Genomic DNA, 16,616 nt, shown 5'->3' with positions numbered 1-16,616 from the left:
TATCAATCATATATAAATATTGAATAGAGAAACAAAGTAAGTTCATAAACATAGTTTTTGCATAAGTTTGAGAAGTAGGTCCTAATACTGAAGTATTTGCCTATAACCTGTATCTGTGATGGCCACTGGAGGTGGGAAGTTCCAGATAAAAAGATACTAATTGTAGCTGAAAAGAAATAAGCATATGAGTGTGTTCGCCTTCTGGATAAACTTGGAGCTTCTTTCTGTGACTCACATATTTAGATCATGGGTTAGAAGTTGACAGTGAGCCACAGTGCACAAGATGTATTTCTCACGGGCATGTCAAAGACATGTAGGAGATCCCAGACAAGGCTGTGAAGTAAGGGGTGTTAGGATAAAACCAAATCATATGCTTCATGAGAAACAGGAAGGAATACAGAAACCTTTCAATAGAGATACAGTATTTCCCACATACAAATCTACTGAAAAGGCAAAATAGCTTAAGGCTATTTTTATCACCAAAGCTATTTGTTTCTTCAGGAGTTATTTGAACTGCAGAAGGTATATAACTCCAAAGTTCATTAGAGAGTTTGTTCTCAAAGGAAAGGAGAAAAAGTAAGATTGTGTCAAGGTTACAAATAACACAACATTTATTTATAAAGCATATTTAATATTATACTGGGCCTAACTTGGAGAAAATATTGGCAAAAATGTGTATAGAATATTAATTGTACTCTTTTTAAGCAAGGGTCATTATAATTACTTTAAAATATTCTAAAATATATTTCATTATGAAATATTTTGAGAAAAAAGTTTACAGATAAAGAATTGAAACTATCTTAAATGGTGATTTAATTATTTTAATAAACTATTATTCACAGGTGGAAAAATATGGATTAATGGAGAATAAAAGTTTAAAGGGATGTTAAGGCTCATGAGCCTGATCTTAATCCAAAGTTTTCTCAGCATCAGCATCACTTGGAAACTTAATAGAAATGCAAATTCTTGGGCCTCTCCTTAGATATAGTGAATCAGATACTCTGGGGGTGGGTCTCAGCACTGTGTTTTATCAAACCCTCCAAGTCCTTCTTACACATGCTAAATTTGCAGAACCACTAATCTACTACTATTATACTTGAATTAGGATTGCCAGAAAGAAACCAAATAAGCAAAACCAACAGCAACAACAACGAAAAACAGGTCACCACTTAGAGTTTCAGAACAATAACAAATTTTTAGTATAATCATGTCCTACATAGTGCATTATTTGTTTGTTAGTTGTTTATCTGAAATTCAAATTTGTTTCTTTTATCTAGCAATTCTAGATTGGTCTATGTAACCCTTTTATTCTAAACATGGAAATACTCAGGTTTAAGAAGGTAGAATACATTGTCGTGTTTCAGAGTTGATTTATTTCAAAAAATAGTCTGTGTGCCAATATGTTGAATTCTGGCCCCATGCTCTTTCCACTACTTCCTCCTGACATACCCTAAACTCAGTGGAACATTGTCTTAGTCTGCTAGTGCTGCCGTTACCAAATATGTGAGGCAAGGTGGCTTAAAGAATAGAAATTTATTTTCTCACTTCTGGAGACCGAAAAGCTGAGATCAGGGTGTCACCTGTGCTGTTCTGGGGACAGATTTCTTCCTGGCTTGCAGAAAGCCTCCTTCTTCCTGTGTTCTCATATGGCAGAGAGAGCAACTCTCTAGGGTCTCTTCTTATAGGGGCGCTAATCCCATCATGAGGGTCCCTCATGACCTCATCTATACCTGATTACCTACCCAAAAGCCCCATCTTCAAATACCATCTTATTGGGGTTAGGGCTTCAACATATGAATGGGGGGAGAACAATTCAGTTCATAGCAAGGGTTATATGTCTTTTAAATGTTTAAAAAATGCCTTGAAAAACATATTTTGAAATTTAACACGAAGAAAATGGATGCTGAAATACCTAATAAAGTCTAGTATTTCTGAGAAAAGTTCTGGAGTGTTTTTGATCTGAATTAACGCACATTCGTGAAGTTCTAAGCAGTGCAACGGTCAATGAAGCCACATAATCTGAGTGTATATTGAGTCAGCCCATATTGTATAATATGCGCCAGAGTGCATATTAACTAGCAAGGATTCAATTTTTATTTAAGTAATAGACTATTCTTTTGAGTAGTTTTAGGTTTGCAGAAAACACAGAATTCCAATATACCTCCTCACTCATCCTGCATTTCTTTTATTATTAACATCTTTTATTTATCTGCATGTTTGCTGCAATCAGTGAGCCAATATTGATACATTATTATTATTAACTAAAGTCCCTTGTTTACATTGACTCTTTACATAAAACTCTCTGTGTTTCACATCCTATGGGTTTTGGCAAATGTATAATGCTACATATTTATTACAGTATCACACATAGTAAGTTCATTGCTCTAAACGCCCCTGTGCTCAAGGATTCATTTCATTTTTTTTTTAAGATTTTTATTTATTTATTTGACACACACACAGAGAGAGGGATGGGGCAAGCACAAGCAGGGGGAATGGCAGGCAGGGGAGAAGCAGACTCCGCGCTAAGCAGGGAGCCCGAGGCGGGGCTCGATCCCAGGACCCTGGGATCATGACCCCAGCCCAAGGCAGCAGCTTAACCGACTGAGCCACCCAGGTGTCCCACAAGGATTCATTTCTAAACCAGATGTTTTCATTGATTGCAAAGTGAAATCTCTCCTGCAGATATGTAAAAGGAATTATTTGAACAAAGGAAGAGAAACGTCTTTCATTCTTATTCCCACAGAAGCAGTTTCTATGGTTGTATATTTGTGTTTGCATTCTTTTTCCTCCTTCTGTTTTCTGAAAGTTAAAAGGCCTAGGTTATATGGACTTTATTCATGTCCCAATATTCACTCAGTACCACCAACTAAAATTAAATGAGGATTAACTAATTAACCAATTAATTTACAGAAAATAAGAATAATTTTAAAAGACCCAAAGAAAATCTTCTTCCTTGAGTCTTTAGGCAGCACTAAGTGACATAGAGGGAATATTTATGCTACCTTTCTAATAGCAAAGCAATCTTTTTTATTTGCTGTATTCAAGCACTAGCATCTGGTTGGTTACATTTCAGCTAAATTTCATGTTGTTAATAGGTCTGTTCAAAACAGCCACTTCAAAGATTTGTTTCTGTAGCTGTGTTTGATATTGGTATTTGTTCTTAGTCCTTTGTGGAGTACATTAATTGGATCATTTTACACTAATCGAAACTGTTAGGCAAACAGTTACTCTGGCAATTTGGAATAGAATTTCTATTTTTGTCTTGCATGCAGGCTCTGTCTGGATCAGAGTAGATACAAGAAAACTGATGGATATGCATTTTTTCTTGCCAGTCCCCAATATTTTAGCTTCATGGTTAATTATGCTCAATCTGCATACCTTTATAGATAATAGGAAATTTTAGTTATAAAACTTCTTTTTCATTACTGTACCTTTTTAGTTCAACTGGCTGGAAAACTATACCTATTTGGGTCACTGTATTTCCCCCTTCAGGGTTATTTAAATTCTAACAGGAAAATTGTCATTTCTTTTGTTTAACAAAAAAACATTATCAAGTGAAAATGAACTAAGGGCATGAGACACTCATTACTTTTCAAACACTGAAATCTTACATATATTTTCCTAGAAAACTTTGACCTGTGATATTTCTTTTAGAGACTCTTTTTTTTTTTAAAGATTTTATTTATTTATTTGAGAGATAGAAAGCACGAGAGGGAGGAGGGTCAGAGGGAGAAGCAAACTCCCTGCTGAGCCGGAAGACCCATGTGGGATTTGATCCTGGGACTCCAGGATCATGACCTGAGCTGAAGGCAGTCGCTTAACCAACTGAGCCACCCAGGCGCCCTTGACCTGTGATTTGAATGTAAAGAGCATTCTAGTTAAGTTACAAAATGATATTCAGTAAACAATCCATGGGCATTCAACAAGGAAGAAGTGTGTAAGAATAGAATATTAAATATTGCAAAATTGAACACCATAAAAAATCTTTAGGGTTACTTTTATGTAAGTCCATTGTGAAATTTGAGAGTTAAGGATGTTAACAATGAAAGGACGGTTTTGATATTAATATTTTTTTATGTGACACTCTCTTAAATCACATTAGTTTTTACTTACCAGTATGCAGTTAGTGCAATATTAATTTTACTTGTAAAATCAGGATACACTTTGACAAAATTGACAGGCAAAAGTTTGTCTATGCCAATTGTATGGGATCTTTCATTTAGATTTTAGATTTGTCTTTATGTTGAATATCTCTTTGCTTATCACCAGTGTTCTCATTTCTTCTGTCTAATTTATCAATGTAAAATGCTTAATATACACAGGCATTTTTTTTCAAAAAACCTATCATTTTGGTTGATATGGTTAAGTCAGCTGTCTTCTTTCTTGAAGCACAGAAATTGTATACTTCTAACCATTAAGTGTCATAGTTTAATCTAGAAATGGACTTTTATGGCAATACTGTCTTCAACTTTTACTCTCAATTTTAAAATTTTTTTGTAAATCTAGGACTGATTTTTTTCATTTTAAATTCTAATTTGTTTCTGTTTTCTTTTGAAGGTGACTCATTCCAAATTCGTTTTTAAAAAAGAAGAAATTAGATTATCTTTTTCTTTAAAACTGCATGTCCCAAATGTATTCAATAGAACAGTAGCCCCATGGTCAAATATATTATGGAAACACTGCATGTGTTTTTACTCTTTTCCTTGTTCACTGTTAACACAGTTAAATGTTCTGATAAAAATGCAAAAAATGAATCATGAGTAGTACATAATTGACTACACATATTTGTTTTTGAACATTCCTCCCTCCTATCTTTTTAAAGAGACCTGTTAAAATTACGCAGCATCCATTGGAACATGCTGCTTTAAATATTGCCAGAGTTGGGTAGAAAGGACCCAGGACTTTGCTTTTTAAACAGATGATGATGTTCTTAAATCTTTAAACTACTAAGCTCATGTGAAACACTGTTTTATCCATCTTAGAATGTCCCACAAAACCAAAGTATGTCTACAGACTTTATAGGTAATTAATTTTTAAAAATACTGAATAAACACCAGGGAATAAGTCCAACAAGGTCTTTGAGACAACCACTCCCCACCTACTCTGAAATTTACATGAATACTTATATGTTGCTTTTAAAAGGATGAAAGCACTTTTCCTAAAGTGCTTGATATTGAAAATGAAACAATACAAAACAAAACATACTAAAAAGAGCAAAGTTATTTATTTGCAAATATTGACACAAACACTTATACTAAAAGGTAAGAAAGATGAATATGCCTAATTCCCAGGAAATGTGTGAACTTCTTAATAGTACTTCATTCAGGGGTGCCTGGGTGGCTCAGTTAGCTGAGCATTGGACTTTTGATTTTGGTTCAGGTCATTGATCTCAGAGTCATGAGATAGAGTCCTTTGTCAGTCTTTGCACTCAGTGGGGAGTCTGCTTGAGAGTCTGTCTGTCTCTCCATCTCCCACTGCCCCTCTCCCACTCTCTCTCTCTCAAATAAATGAATAAATCTTAAAAAAAGTTACTTCACTCAGAAATAAGTTAATAAAAGCTAGAGAACTGGAAGGAGAAAGGCTGACTCCAGAATCCAACTCTGCAACTTGATGGTTGTGTATCCATTGGCTAGCTACCTGACACCTCTAAGTTTCAACAGTAAAATTGGAATACAAATTGAAATAAAATCATTTGTTAACTTGAATTTTAGATGAGATTTTTGAGGTAAAATCCTAGCACAGTGCCTGGCACGTGATAAGCACACATTTTATTAGTTATCATAATGAAAATCTGTTGTGGCAATATGTCAACAATATAAAATTTTCTGTGCTCACAGGAAGGCAGAGGTGTTCAAGATTCTCTTTGGCCAGAAAGCAAAAAAAAAATTGCAATTGGAGGCTTGGGTAAAAATTTTTTTTTAAAGATTTTATTTATTTATTTGACAGAGAGACACACAGCGAGAGAGGGAACACAAGCAGGTGGAGAGGGAGAAGTAGGCTTCCTGCTGAGTAGGGAGCCTGATGCGGGGCTCCATCCCAGGACCCTGGGATCATGACCTGAACCGAAGGCAGACGCTTAATGACTGAACCATCCAGGTGCCCCTAAATTTTATAAGAAGTAATATAATTTGCCACAACCTACAGGAAATAATGATTCTTAGGAATGGGAAGAAGGTACACCAACAGCATCTCTCTAGAATCAAAGTAACCTAAATCTAGGGTGGTTTCTGAGGTATTTATTAAACAGAGGTGGTTATCAAGGGAAGTACAAAATCAGCTGTTGATTTCATTTCTGTACTCTACCTAGGAGCTATGGGGGTCACTTTGGGACTAAATAGTGTTTGGAATTCATGTCCCCCAAACAGAAATAAGAAATTATGGATGCCTATAACTAAAGTGTTCTTTGTGTTCACACAGAATGTGTGGAAGCTTGAGACCCATCATTCTTTTACCAGAGTTAAAATATTGCAAAATAAAATGAAAGAAATAAGATACCTAACTACAAAGAGTAATATATAAATAGAGTATACAATTATAAAAATTATGACTATAGGGGCACCTGGGTGGCTCAGTCGGTTAAGCGTCTGCCTTTGGCTCTGGTCATGATCTCAGGGTCCTAAGATCGAGCCCCACGTTAAGCTCCCTCTTTGGCAGGGAGTCTGCTTCTCCCTCTCCCTCTGCCCCTTCCCCCTGCTCATGCTGTCTCTCTCTCTCTCTCTCAATCTCTCTTAAGTAAATAAATAAAATCTTTAGAGAAATTATGAATACATTATAGATCAGAAAGGGAAAAGGAATATGAAATATTGAAGCTTTATATAATTATAAGCATGCAGTAATATTTCAAGTCCTGTAAAGCAGTGCTGATATAGCCAAAGGGAATCAAAACTCCAAACTGATAATTGAGGTTTGTGACAGAGAAAAGAACAAATAAAAAATGACCATGGGCCACTGAAGACACACAGATGCTCCAGTGTTTCATAATAAAGGATAGGCCTTTCTTGGGACAAAACATTGAACATGAAGTAGAATCCAAATTCTGGTGGAGTAAAGAATCATAGAACTGACTTTAGGAAGAAAACAAAAAGTTATTCTAACCACTATCCTTCTTTGTGGGACAGACACAGTGTTATATAGTTTTAACTCTTCACACTGGGAGGGAAATTTTTAATAACTTCGTTCACATCTGTGCTTTAATCCTACCATATTCTATTTCTACCAGTAACACACATTAAAGGTACCAAGCACACTCATACATTTTTTAACTATATTAATAAAAAATGGAGGAAATACATGATTATCAGTACCTTAGCCAAAATGTTCATCACTTTTTAGAAACAAAGTTCAAAATATAACAAGATTAAACTTCACAAAGAGAAATTACATTTTCAGTCCTCATGAATGGGCAAATCCTATTGTTCATCTCTAGCAGCTATCTGGAAAGTGTTTATTAAACTTTTAATTAATCATAAATGTTATTTGATCTAGATGTGAAATATAATCATTAAATAAACTGCTTTTGTCGACACTGACAGTTCTATCCTGAGTAAGAAGCTGGTATGTCTGCATTCTTAGAATGCCATCAAACCTTATCTGAATCATTATGTTAAGTATCTGGCAGGGCACTTCTAAATACAATGTAGGAAATTCAAACTTATTTACCAAATAACAAGAGTGGCGATGGAACTCAAAAGTATGCCTTATTAATACAGATAGATTAAAGATAAGATTTTGGAAAGGAAAGCCATGAGAACAATATTCATATATTGAGTCATGTCAAGCAAAATTGTTATACTTCTCCTTTTTACCAAGGATAAGAAATAGAAACAATAAAAAGAAGATACAAAAATAAATCTCAACTCAGCATCAAAAATATTTCTCTAATACAGTTGTGTAAATGCAGAATTTTCTACTTGGAAGTTATTCAAGAGTAGTTTGGAAAACCATTTTGCTATTAACTATAGAGAGGATAGAAGGGTTGTGGGAGAAAATAATCTGCATTTTCCTTTCTAGTTTTTTTAAGAGTCTATGACTCTGGGGCACCTGGGTGGCGCAGTCAGTTAACCGTCTGACTCTTAGTTTCAGCTCAGGTTACCCCTGCATAGGACTCCGAGCTCAGCATGGAGTCTGCTTGAGATTCTCTCTCCCTCTCCCTCTGACCTTCCTGCTTGTTCTCTCTCTCTCTCTCTCAAATAATAAAATAATAAATCTTAAAAAAAAAAAAGAGTCTATGACTCTGTTCTAACCTAATGAAGTAAGACCAGAAGATGCTGAGTGATTCAGCTCAGGATCATAAACTAGGGAGTTAAACTCTGGGGAAAGATGACATAAAATGGCTTCACTGAATGTGAATTATGTAAGACTGATGAATCACAGACCTGTACCTCTGAAACAAATAATACATTATCTGTTTAAAAAAAGAAGAAGAAGAAGAAGAAGAAGAAGAAGAAGAAGAAGAAGAAGAAGAAGATAGCAGGAGGGGAAGAATGAAGGGGGGAAATCGGAGGGGGAGATGAACCTTGAGAGACTATGGACTCTGAAAAACAAACTGAGGGTTTCAGAGGGGAGGGGGTGGGAGGACGGGTTAGCCTGGTGATGGGTATTAAAGAGGGCACGTCCTGAATGGAGCACTGGGTGTTACACGCAAACAATGAATCATGGAACACTACATCAAAAACTAATGATGCAATGTATGATGATTAACATAATAAAAAATGGCTTAATAAAATTTCTTTTAAGAAAAATTTGTCATGCTGATTCAAAACTTTGAACAGGTGTGAAAGAACACATTGCTGAGTGAAACATTCATTTGAATATATGAATGCTAAAAAAATTCTTTAGGTGTGGAGTTATTGAAATCACAATATATCCAAAGTAGACACTGCAAGTCCATGGTTGCCTTTTTAATTATTCTGAGGAGCTGATGATCTCCTTGGAGGACCCACCATTTCACTCTTTTATGTCTTCGTGATCTGTTGTCCTTCTTCGATGTCATGACTTAAAATAGTGTTCATCAAGAAAAGCTTTTCTCAGTAACAGTTTATTGCTTGTTCACTACCTTTACTGCTGACCCAACAAGACAACCAATTGAACATTTTGACTTTTCACTTTTCAAGCAAATATTTGACATCATATTGGTAAAGTTTAATCCTTTTGAATTAGTTTTCTTATCTCTGAGATTGCTGTTACCTGTATGCCTTTTGGAAATGTTCTAAGTAATAACAAAAAATATCTCTTACTGAAGTCTTTTGGAACAAGGAAGCATACAGAAGATACTATTAATGACTTTTTTATTAATCCATATACTTCTGTGAGGAATATATCCTTGATATGCAGGTGAAAGAGGATTATATAGCAGGCAGTAATCCAGAATGTTTCAGTATAGCTTATGGAACTATAGCAAGAGTTTCTTTTCTGATTAGGTTTACTGTTTGTTGAGAGTTGCTCTTGTTAGAAATAATCTCACAAACAGATCCAAGGATTTTTTTAGGAAAAATATAAATGTAAAATGTAAGTAAAAATAAAATAGTTCTTCCTGTAAGCCTATGAAGCCAAGTTCAGTCAGTCAACATCCATGTAATAAGCTAGACTTGAATAATATGTGCTACAATTGGAAAAATAAGATATAAATAATTTAAACTTTTGAATGATTATTTTTAGCTTTATGTTTATATTATGTATATTGGCAAACATATTTTAGGCGTCTATAAGCTCTAATGTAAAATTAATATAAATTTGCTATTAGATATTTGCAGTTGTCTTTTGAAGACAACTTTTCATCCATGCATTTATTTTTCTCTATTCTTTAGCATAAACAATGTGTATAGCATTTCTAGAATTTTGAGATCAGCATAAAAATGTGGCATTTACTCTCGAGGTGCTTAATATTTATTGAAAGATAAATTTGAACTCTGAAATATTTAAAATCAGCTTTGCGCAGTGGCAGTATCGTAGCCAATGAGGTTTATCCGAGGCGCGATTATTGCTAATTGAAATATTTAAAATCAGGGAAATGATTATGTTCACAGTGCCTCACCTGTATGTAGTTAGGTGTTCAGGTTAAAGAGCATGCATTAAGCAGTAATTGGATTTATAAGGATATCAACTTTCTTTGTTAAGTAACCTTACTTAAAATAGAAATGATAGTAGAATAATATTTTTATCAAATAGTAAGTTTTAAATTATTCCATTGTTTCATTTGACATTAATGAATAATACTGAGGTATCTCATTCTAATTTTAAAATTAGAAAATCATTCTATTTATCTTTTTATTAAAGAATAATTAATATATGATATTATATTAGTTTCAAGTGTACAACATATTGATTCAACAATTCTATGCATTACACAGTGTTCACCATGATAAGTGCGGTCACCATCTGTCATGGTACAATGATATTACATTATTATTGACTATGTTCCCTATGCTGTATTTTCATCTCTGTGACTTACCTATAATCGAAAGTTTGTACCTCTTGATCTTTTTTATCTATTTCACCCATCCCCCCACCCACTTCCACTCTGGCAGCCACCAGTTTGTTCTCTATATTTGAAAGTCTGTTTTTTGGTTTGTCTGTTTCTCTTTTTGCTCATTTGTTTTGTTTCTTAGATTCCATATGTAAGTGAAATTATATGATATTTGTCTTTCTGACTGACTTATTTCACTTAGCATCAATACCCTCTAGGTCAATCCATGTTGTCACAAATAGCAAGATCTCATTCTTTTTTACGGCTGAGTAATATTCCATTGCATATACATACCACTTCTTCTTTATCCATTTATCTGTGGAAGGACACTTGGGTTGCTTCAGTATCTTGGCTATTTTAAAAGAAAAAAAATGCTACGATTAACACAGGGGTGCATATATCTTTTCTAATTAGTGTTTTTGTTTTCTTTGGGTAGAGACTCCATAGCAGAATTACTAGATCATATGGTATTTCTATTTTAAATTATTTGAGGAGTCTCCATACTGTTTTCCACAGTGGCAGCACCAGTTTGCATTCCCACCAACAGTGCATGAGCGTTCCTTTTTCTCCACATTCTTTCCAACACTTGTTATTTCTTGCCATTTTGATTCTAGCCATTCTGACAGGTGTCCGGTGATCATTTTAAATCATCTTAAAAGAATTTAAGTGGTTTGCCAAAATTCACACAGGTAATAAATACACTACTTAGTATTTTTTATGCTAAATACTGTGTTCCACATTCAAATCTAAATCTCTATGGTTTCTTCTTTTCTATAGCAGCACTGATTGCAGTCATAATACCTGCACACAGTCTTGCAAAGGCACATAAAGGGAACCAGGCAAATGAATGTTTGTGGATAACTGTGAGTCGCCACCAATTGTAAAAGCCAGTAGTGATGTCTAATTACAAGTGTCACTGCTAATTTCTTCAAATAATTTTTGGCCTTTTAGATTCTATTTCTTAATAAATTTTCTTCTCCAGCTTTCATTTACATTTTGAAGTTGGAAAGCCAACCTGGAAGAAGTTGCCTTGAGCTTGATGGTTAAGAAAACTGCCTGGATGTAGTTTACCATGCATGTATTGTATTGTATCCACTCTCACCTGACATTAGTCAAAGATAAATATTCAAATATTAAAGTTTTTGCAATATCTTTAAAACGGATCATATATTACAATAAATATAAATCATACCTGCAGATTAATTTCAATATATAATTCAAATATGTTTGCATTGTTAACTCTTGCTGTCTGATTGTTTATAATTATCTTTTTACAAGTTCTACTAGAGATCTCTCCCTTTATATTTTACCATCATTCCAGGATCTAAGTTCATAAAACCAGACTTTCTGCTTCAGCCCATTTGGCATCTCTCAGACTATCTTAATTATCACATGTCAAGAACCTACACAGCTTCAATATTGTTTTTATTTTTTTATTTTATTTTATTTTATTTTTTTATTTTTCAGTATTGTTTTTAGAGGAAGTTCTTGGCCAGTTTTCCAAATGCCCTTAGCAGTCTGAGCCTGTTATTAAACCATTCTCCACAATATGTCATCCTATGAAAGAAAGAAGACCAGCTTCTGTTAAATAACTCCAATTTCAAAGTAGTATCTTAGGAATATTTATGTGTTTAAAATAATTTAATATTCTCAGTGCTACAAGTGAGGTAACCATGCTTTAAATATAGAAAATAAATTGAGGCTTCTTTTGTTACCCAGTTCCTCACTCTCAATAATACCATGGCCTTGTTCCTCTTTCCCCAACTTTGCTTGTGGCCAGGATGTTTATGATCCCTACAAATAGTCAAATCATGACCCTGCTTCAAAGTTTAGCTATGTCCTATTTGCTCCACAAGATATTAATAACTAAAAAAAAAACAACAGTGAATTTATTATCTGAAATTGTATTGTCCTTAAAATTAAATTTTTATAAAACATAAGTAAGGTAAGGGCATGGAGATTGTTTTGTTCTTTATTGAATTCCTCAAACCTGATACATATCTGGTATGGGAAGAATGGGTCATACACATGTGTTATGAAAGTGTTATTATGTTTATATCATCCCAGTATTCTTATAAATGTTAATAACTTTTGCAAAACCTGTACTATATTTTTAGTGTCAGGTTTCTAAAGATCATAAAATAAACCTGATTGAGGAGGCAGCCCAAATGCTGATGGATTATGAACAAACAGCACATGGTATATGTGGTAAATTAACCTTTCTTTCACTTAGAAATTCATCTTCATCAAATCCTAGGAAACACATAGACAAGTTTCATTTTTTAAACATTTTGTTTCTGTTTCTGGTTTTTTTTTATATTATATCTATCTATCTAATCTATATATTTTAAGAGAGAGAATAACAGTGTGGGGTGGGGAGGGCCGAGGGAGAGGTAGAGAGAGAATCGTGAGCAGGCTGCGTGCCCAGCTTGGAGCCTGACAAAGGGCTAGATCTCGCTACCCCGAGAGCATGACCTGAGCTGAAATCAAGAGTTTGATGCTTCCTGATTGAGCCACTCAGGGGTCCCTTGTTTTCGTTTTGAAATAAACTATATCCTCTGGATCAGAACTTGGAAAAGAGACTATTTAAGACAGGAAGAGTCCATTCCTTTATCTATTTTGGAATAAGTTGTCCTATTCCCTTACTGGTGAGAACTGAAATTTTATACCAGAATCTATCGTACAATGAAAAAGTGTCTCTGAGATAGATATATTTAGGTTAATGAACATGTAAAATTTAATTATTCTTTACAAATTGTTTATGTAAGTTCTTAAGAATCAGGGTTAACGAATCCTTGGAAGACAGTATTTTAAATGGATATCTGAAGAGGTTGAACCTTCATAAATAATATTTTTTAAATTCTCATATCATTCCCCTGACAAAATTGCGTTCAAATAAGACTTATTTTCTAGCTGAATTATAAAGTTATTTCTGTTTCCTATCCTTTCAAATTTTCTTAAAAGTTTAATTTTTCTTACTGAACTCTGAAATTTCATTTCTCAAAACCAGGAACCTCTCCAATTTTTCAGGAATCACAATGTAGCAAACTCAAAGAATTATGTTGAGTTATTAGTGCAAAGTGATGAATATCATGAGTTTAATTGTTTTTAAAGATTTATTTATTTATTTGAGAGAGAGCAGGAGGGGCAGAGAGAGAGGGAGAGAGAATCCCAAGCTCAGAGGGGAAACCCACAGGGGGCTCTATACTAAGACCCTGAGATCACACACGACCTGAGCGGAAACCAAGAGCCTGTCGCTCAAAGGACTGTGCCACCTGGGCACCCCATGAGTTTTAAATTCAAGTAGATTAGGTATGATGTCATTTTTGCTGTGCATCAACAATATAACCATGGATAAGTTAGTTAACCTGACTAATCAATTTAAGTACAATTCTTCAAAAATGCTTTTTGGTTAAAAAAATGAGTAAAGAACCTAAAATACTATTATGGAGATTAAAAGATATAATTAATTTAAAGCAGTGGCTAGAAACTAATTAATGTTTACTAATATTAGATTTAGTATATTATTTGCTACAACATCATGTGGAAGAAAAGATTTTCATATATGCAAATTTAAGGCCATTGCATTATTTTTAATTCTCTCATAATTGTTGCTATTCCATTAGAATGTTAAATTACAGTTGATAGAAAAGTCAAAACACTTCCCCATCATTTACATTTCTATTTGTGAATTCTTTTGAGCACTACTGTTGTTTTGACATCCAACATATATTCAAAACTTAGATTTCTTAAATGTGAGTTTTATATTTTTTTAAATTTCTAACTAGTTTTTCGGAGAAATGCAGATCAAGTGACAGAAAAACATAGTGGGATATAAGATCCTGTATTCAGAAATTGGTTTTGCAAAAATATTTTAGATGTATATCAAGTGAAACATATCAAGTGATACAGTAAAACTGGTGGAAAAATAAGATTCTATATTTTGAAATTGATTTTACAGAAATATTTTAGAGATATATCAGTTTCATAAAATAATGTTCAGCTCTATCAAAAATGTGCAAACACGCAAAAGTCTGTGCAAAATATCCAATTCTGTGAGATTTATTGTTCTCAAAATTTAAAATACACAGATGGCCAAAGTACACATGATCTTTGGGAAGTCTTGCTCCCTAATGCCTCTGGGTGTGCTGTGTTTTGTTTGTCAAAATGGTATCAAGTCTGTTAGAACAGCTTGGCCGGTTTTGACAGAATTCTTTCCTGAATTAAAGATAGCAAGATGATGCTTATCGGAAACAACTTCTATCACCAGTTCTCAAGGAACAAGAGTTATTTCTCACTACATAATTTATACTTCCTTTTTTATTCGAAAGAATGTCTAATTATTTTCATTGTTTTATTTAAAACTGTGCATTTTTGTAATTGGTAAAAAATTGTATCATACACATAATAGTAAAAACAACATGCCTAAATTTAGTATTTCATCAGATACAGGTTTGATATCAGAGAAAAGTAGATTTGAATTCTGCTTCTTCCACTTCACACATGCATGACTGTATGTTCTTTGAAAAAAGTCTTCAGTTAAAGCCCAAAATATAATGAGATTTTTGTTGATATTTCTGAACATAACTAGAAGTATTTACCAGAGTGCTTAACAAATTGGGTCTGTTTGCTCAAGTTGTTGTTTCTGTTATTATCGTTATGGGTAGGCTGAAATCTTCAGTGAGCATCCTGCTTATTATATTTGGTGCATAGTGAACTAATAATGACCTGGGTGTTATAATGAAAAAAATTACTGTGAAATGAAACTGATACTAATGAATTATCTGCTACACACATATCCAGTGTTACACATTGTGTATGTATTAGGTCATCAAAATGGTGACCATTTTAGAGATGGGAACCATAAACTCCAAGATTAGATGTCTTGCTCAATTTTTATGCTCAGAGAAAATAGTTGACCCAACATTTAAACCTAGACCTCTCTGTGTCCAGAACTCTTGGGTGTGTTATTGTAAAGGCTGCCTCTGATGTCACATTGTGTTTGGATTCAGAATTATGTTAAGACTTCTGTATTGTGGGAAATTTTCCTCCCTCTAAGATCTTATCAGATATGATATGATTAATTCGTAGTCACATTAACTTCTTGAAAGTAAGTCAAGAGTTGGCATTTTTGTTCTAATATAATTATTACAGGAGGGATTAATTATATTAGCATTAATTAATTTGGTGCTGTAATTGTTTACTAGTAAAACAATCTATATAACTTTGAGACTTTTTTTTCACATGCTGTTAATCGCTTTACCAAATTTGTGCCAGAAATATACACAAATCACATTTAAAACTGCTTTTATGACAAATGGCAATCTGAATAATGCCCAAGGCACATAAATTACTGAAAATACAACTAATAATACAATTACTAAGATAATAGAGAGTTGACACTAGTCATTTAAAGTCATTTGTGTGAAATAGTTGAATTTCTAAATCTGATACTTAATAAAAACTGATGCTTATGTATAATAACATGGCACTAGTTATTATAAAACAAGTCACGCTGGTTTCCTATTTTATATCCATTAATGAGAATTAACAATAAAAACTGTGCTATGATAAATTTCATGCTCTGCTATATCCATACCTTTATAAATACTTCTCCACAGTTAGATTTGATAAGATAAAAATTAAGTTAATTAACTTTTGGAGTCATCAGTTAATTAAGCTAGGTAATGAAGAACTACATGCTGAGCAAAGAAATCATTGACCCAGAGTCATAGAATAAAATAAAGGCTTTTAGATTATATGTATTTGTTCAGTATTTTACACTCATCTTGTATCTTAAAGCACATTTTCATCTTTTAGCTTGTGTGTGTGAGGGGGGTACAGTTATAAGATAAGTAAGAGTATCCCAATTATTGTCTTTATTAATGCTACTTTTTATTCATTTTCTTTATAGGGTGTCTGCACTCCATACAAAGTATTTAGAAATGGGGATATATTTTGCAGGAGTTGTATAAAGTTAAAAGTTATGAAACAGTAAAAATATATTTGTCTTTGATGAATTCACATTGTAAATGAAAATTTCTGGATTTTACTTTAAAGAAAAATAATTTATATGGTGTACTAGATTTAGTACAAACTAAAGGAGAAAGAAAATAAGAGTATTCGGAATGTAGTGAGTCATGTATTTTGG

At 33.5% G+C, this 16,616-nt stretch overlaps 1 long non-coding RNA gene and 1 pseudogene across 1 annotated transcript in view; one reads left to right on the top strand and one right to left on the bottom strand.

The window, feature by feature from the left end:
• Positions 1 to 16,616, bottom strand: part of LOC141373752 (uncharacterized) — a 30,821-nt gene that overhangs the window by 11,495 nt on the left and 2,710 nt on the right. The window contains exon 2 of the long non-coding RNA XR_012380071.1: positions 10,760 to 10,817. This is a non-coding gene — a long non-coding RNA (uncharacterized lncRNA). The remainder of the gene's footprint in view (positions 1 to 10,759; positions 10,818 to 16,616) is intronic.
• Positions 9,926 to 10,004, top strand: LOC141374501 (U4 spliceosomal RNA; annotated as a pseudogene).

This window comes from Callorhinus ursinus, unplaced genomic scaffold, assembly GCF_003265705.2.
Source record: "Callorhinus ursinus isolate GAN/ISIS: 27379988/994484 unplaced genomic scaffold, GSC_fseal_2.0 scaffold1, whole genome shotgun sequence".
NCBI lineage: Eukaryota > Metazoa > Chordata > Mammalia > Carnivora > Otariidae > Callorhinus > Callorhinus ursinus.
This window is presented reverse-complemented; position numbering and strand designations above follow the sequence as displayed.